Source organism: Galeopterus variegatus, unplaced genomic scaffold (genome assembly GCF_000696425.1).
Source record: "Galeopterus variegatus unplaced genomic scaffold, G_variegatus-3.0.2 Scaffold735, whole genome shotgun sequence".
Taxonomy (NCBI): domain Eukaryota; kingdom Metazoa; phylum Chordata; class Mammalia; order Dermoptera; family Cynocephalidae; genus Galeopterus; species Galeopterus variegatus.
In genome coordinates, this window is record NW_007726846.1 from 192,579 (window position 1) to 198,578 (window position 6,000).

Here is a 6,000-nt window from a genome sequence, read left to right on the forward strand (position 1 = left end):
TCTCTTGCACTCTGGCTATCAGTCTAAGAAAGCAGGCACACCTGAAGAACCTGTGGTCATTGATATTATCAGTAGGCCAAGATGAAACTCATAGTTCAGGATGCGTGTAATAATGGTTCAGTGACGGGCCTAGTCCAACTGAGCTTAAGTACCAACATGAGTATGAGCAGCTCTATGTAATTCCCTACCTTAGTAGGTTCTTATAGATAATGGGACTCTCCTAGCAGCAGATGCTCATTACATGTGCCCGAAGACTGGCAGAGTCTTGGAGTGAGTCTGGCTTTACTGGACCATTATTAAGTCCCTCAATGCCCTGAAATCCATCAGTGTGTGGGCATATAGGCAGCCAAGATTCCTCTGACTTAAGATAAAGCCAGAGGGAAAGAGATTGGTGATTTTGTGATTATTGGATAGCAGCAGCATTTCTTGCTGGTGAGCCTGGCAAACTTGTACATAAAGTTGCTGAATTTTCTACAATAAGGTGTTTCAGGCTGGTGCCTTCACTCAGTCATAGCTAGTGTTAGACTGAAGCAGGATGGTTAGGATACGGGTCCAGGTGTCCAGGTAGCCTTTCACGTATACATACAGGTTCCAGGCTGCCAGCCTTTGCTGTCTATATAAGTTTGTCACATAAAGTGTGGAAAGCCTTTATTGGAATGTCATGTTTAGGGCAGGATAAATCCATAGCACATCCTTTCAAGAAACTGTAATACTTGCACACCCCTGCCTTGGAATTATTGGCATCTCCCCATGAGCAAGAAATCACATAGCCTTCTGAGTGCTAATGTTAATCCAACGTAGGTCTGGCATAAGGACTTAAGTGCAGAATGACCCATTTCTATATCTCTTTCATCAGAAAGGATGTCTAAAATGTGCTGCCTTGCTCAGAGGTGTGAGGCCTGAGTGTTCGTAGAGATATATAAAGAATTTCATCAACCGACCAGATAAAAGAAAATGTTCTTAAAAGGTGTTAGATGTGGTGCTCTGAGATGTAGGGATAAGACTTTGATTACATAGCCAATAGTTCTGTAACTGTTTTCTTACAAAAATTGTTTACTTACTTTCCAGTGATGTCTTAATGAAAGGACTACGGGATTGCTTCCAAGTCATCTATTTTCATATGTGTAGTGCTTCTGGAACTATGTGTTTTATAATGTGATGGTCATGTCCTACACTTCAGGCTGTGGAGAGTTCCGTAGGAGTGCCACTCAGAGGGTCCTGGATGAAAGGATGAACCAACGGTGACCTGAGCTAGAGGGAGAATTCAGATGATAGTCAAGGAGGTAAGCATCGATTCCAGGATAATTTTGTCTCTCTTGGTTACTATTTAACTCACCTGTGAAATTCTATCTGTTTTTTAATAGTTTAAAAAACACATGTATGATAAAGTCACATTTTTAATATATGAATTAAAAAGTGGAACTTTCCCTTTGCTTCAGAACTAATTCCTATACAATATTCATCTCTGACATTTGAAATGTAGATATAACTTACTGGTATACTTGAGGGGTTTTTTTGTCATTCAAATATGTTTTATGCAAACTAAAACCTTAAGGAAAAGTATGGGAGCTGTTGAATTTAATATTTCTATTTATGAAAATAATACAATTACATGAAAAATCCTTCTAATATAATAGTAGGTAAAGAGGGCTTGTTCAAAATTGTATTTACAATTTGATCTCAACTCTCAATCGTGTATCAACCTTGGTAAAGGTATCACAGCAGCTTCATGAATATTTGGTTTATTGAAGGGCATTATTCTAGGTATAAAATCAGTAGAAATCCCAGAAAATTTACTATCAATGTCTTAAGAAGGCCATGTGGTAATGACCAGAGGGAAATAACTTGTGTGAAGCCTTTTTGAGCTGACAGTTTCAACTGATCATTCTGTAGAATGGGCTCCCAGTTCAGTCTACAACTTTGGTGTCTTTCAGAGTATCTCACACAGGTAACCATCTGCTAGTTTTTCACATCTGATTTTCAACCGCTGATGGATGGCTATAACATTTCCAGGATAGAGAATCTCTTGGGGCTTAAGTGGCCTCTGCTACACCATGTCGTCCAGGTATGCATGACAATGTATCCACCCAGAGTTTCTGGATACCTAGTACATGCATGTTTTGGACTTGAGTTGCCAGAAGAATGTGCCCATTGCATCAGACTTGAGCTGTGCTTTCTGGTTAGTCTGATTATTCCAAGTTGTGATGACTGACACCTTGGATACATGATGATGGATGCCCTCAAATTGGTCTCTCTAAATGAAAAGAAGTCTCCAAGCAGACACATGGAGAAGCCACATGTAGGAGTTCTGGCCACAGCCCCAACTGAGGCCCTAGCCAATGGCTAATCTCAGCTGCCAGACATATGAATGAATATACCTTTAAATGGTTGTATCCCCCAGTCTTTGAATATTCCCAGCTGATGCCTTAGACATTTTGGAACTAAAACCTTTAGGAAAAGTATGGGAACTGTTGAGTTTAATATTTATAGTTATGAAAATAATGCAATTACTTTTAACCCACAGAATCTGTGAGCACAATAAAATGGTTGTTGTTTTGTGCCTCTAAGTTTGGGATGATTTGATACTCAGCAATAGTTAGCTGGAATAGAATTTGGTATCTGTAAGTGGAGTGCTGACACAACAAAATCTGAAGGTATGTGGCAGTGGCTTTAGGACTGGGCAGCAGATGGAAGATGAAAGGGCCTTGAAAGGAATAGTAGAAAAGGCCTACAGGGCCTTGAAGGGGCTGTTGGTGAGGGCTTAAAAGAAAGTAAGGAAAATTGGAAACTGAAGGAAAGGGAGCCCTCGTTATTTAGTAGCAAAAAGTCAGCAGCACCCTTCTGTGGTAACATGGCAAATAAAATATATACCTAGTAAACTTGATTACCTACCTATAGAGATATATAAGCTGAATATTAAAAGTGCTACCTGGCTTCTTTTCACTGCATGTGATAAAATGTGAAAGGAAAGATATAAGTTAAAGAATTAACTCCTTTTATAAAGAACCCAGGACTTGGTGGATTTGAAAACAATGCTGTTTCTCTCTCTCAAACAGTGATTCTCAAATCAAAAGGGTTTTCTCAACCAGGTTGAGATTGTAAAATCCTTTGTTTAAACCTCAAAAAGATGTAAGCCAGTTCCTCCTAGAACCTTTTGGACAGACAAAAGGCCTTCTCAGGATCTTAAGGACATGCCTTACAAATGTTTTTTGCTAAACAGTGGAGCTTCTAAGAAGTTTAAGGGGTTAGTCCACAGCAGTCTCACAGCAAGCCCCATCTAGAGTATGCTATAGAAATATCCTTTGATTATAACTTTTGTCTAATGGATTGGATTGTAAATTGGTACACAGAAAGCCCATGAAGGTTTTCAAAGAATTGTGTGTCAGATTGGACTGAAAAAGATAGAGATAATACAAAATGGAGTCCTTTGGACTCCCAAACTACTAGAGAAAGAAGCAGGCTGAGAAAACTACTCAGCTGCAAACATGAGCTTTTTTTTTTTTTTTTATTAAACAAGAAAAGATGACTCAGAAGGTGGAACCACGAGGCTAGAGGCAGAGTGAGGAGCGATAGAGAATAACTCCCAAGCAGTAGGACAGAACAAGGGATTGGCAACATATGCCCAACTTAGATTTCAGAATTGTTATGGACCAGTGACTGCTGCATTCTTTTCCATTTCCTCCCCCCTTTCCATGGGAGAGTCTGTAGCAGTTATTCTAGGCCTGGTCCCACAATTGTATGTTAAATGTGTGAGGCATATAACTTGTAACTTTAGTTTTCATGTCTTCAGGTCAAGAGGTGCTCAAAGAACTGTACCCAATGAATCAAAACTTAGGATCTTCATCTGCATCTAAACCTGATTTAGATAATGAGATCGGTAGTTGAACTGCTATCACAATGCCGTTAGACTTAGGGGTATTGGAGGAGGGGATCAGCATATTTTGCATGTGGGAAGGATGTTCATTGTTGTAGCCAGTGTACAGATTATGGCTAGTTTCCAAAGATGGTAGTTGCCAAAGATGATTACAGTAATATCTCCAGTCTCACAAGCTCTTCTTAAAATGTGACTTTGACATTTCTTCCATGAAGAAGTAGCTTTTTTTTCCCCTCCCACTCAATCTGAGCAGCATTGTGACTATGGCACAAATGATGCTGTGTGACTTTCAAGGCTAGGACATAAAAGGTGATAGAACTTCTACTTAGTGACTCTTCAGATACTTGCTCTTGGATCCCAGTCACCATGCTGTGATGAAGTCCAAGCAGCTACATGAAGAGGTCTCATGGAGGTGTTCCAGCTGACAGCCTTAGCTGAGATCATAGCTGACAGTTAGCATCAACTGCCAGACATGGGAGTACGTGAGGCTTCAGAAGTTAGCCTTTAGCCTTTGAGTCTTCCCAGCTGAGGCCCCAGACACTTTGGAGTAGAGAAAATCCATCTGTGCTGTGTTCTTTCCAAATTTCTAACCCTAATTTGGTATCTGTGAGCATAATAAATCAGTTGTTGTATGCCACTAAGTTTAGGTGGCTTGTTACATGGCAATGGCAACTGGAACAGTACCTGATATCCAATACTCTTCATTCCTAAAACAGGTTCTAGCCAGGCAAGTAGAATATTCTACTAGACAGTTCTGGCTGAGGAATTCCATCTCTAGACTTTTGATGATTTTTTTGCTTTGTTTGTTTTAGTCTAGAAATAGTATTGCTATGAAAAACTCATTACTGCTTGGACTGGGAGTTTGTCAGGGAGATATATCTATGGAATATATTCAAAATGTCAAACAGGTCAGTCTTCTTCAATCTTTCTAACTTCCTAACAGGCCTAAAGGATAGAGCCTTTTCTCATAAGCGGCATTGTCCCACTATAGCAGTGACTTTTAGTGTAAGAGTAGGAGTTATGTGTCATAATGTACAGGGGACAGAAAAAGAGAATATGCACTTTGAAAAAGTTCCTAAACCCTGGAGATTCTTGTGATATCTCAATTTGAGAATCACTGGTTTGCATGCTAATATCCTCCTGAGACCTGAGACAGGATGTTGTATAGGCTTCCAATTCTTGGCAACCAGAGGCATTGCAAAGAACTAAGAAAATCATCAGGAACTGAAATTATTTTATAAATGTCCTTGGGTTGCCGCATAAGGCTCTGGGATTTCATATTTGTTTAGAAGTGACCCTTGGGTTGATATAAAATGTCAGGGATGCACAAAAGCAGATAGAGGCCCCACATGATCAATGCTATTTTAGAAAAAAGCAGAAAAGCTGTATTTAAGTGTTACTGGGCTCTTTCCATCAGTGATGCACTTCCCCTCAAATAATAAGACTATTTCAAAAGAGCTGAGAAAGTCTAAAGATTTATACTCAAATTTTAGTTCAATGTATTTATTATGTGGCCTGACTCACATCAATTTGTTGCCTGATGGGAGTAAAACTGACTCCAAGATAAGATGAATGATACATAATCAGGAAGATGACTACGTAGTTTACCTCTCTTCACTCTAATTTTTCCTATGCTAATGCATGCTGGCATTTCCAAACCAGTGTCACCCCTTTACCCTCACTCCTTCTAATACTGTGTAGCTATGTTGTCCCATTTTTGTTATATTTTGTCAATCCAGGAACTGAGATTTCTTTGTCTGCTTATCTTAACTTGGGTCTATAATATTATTTATTTCATATTGAATTCCTCCCATTCCTTTTTGTGTGACATTCTTTCTCCTTCCTTTCACCCAAGGTCAATGCCTCCCTAATTGCTGTATTACTTTATTATCTATTTTGCTTGTTCAAGGCAACTGGTAAATTTGTAGAAAAGCTGAAGTCACATGCAACACTGAATAAAGAAGTTGGAATGGAGAAAAAGGAGAATAAGCTGGCATTCAGGGTATCTCTCTAATATTGAAGGTGGAAGCACTGAGGTTCTCAGAGAACCAGAGGCTTTATAGCAGGGAAGACCTCTGGAACCCTGTTTCTGGAACTCCTATAGTCCTCCACTCTATCAGCTGATC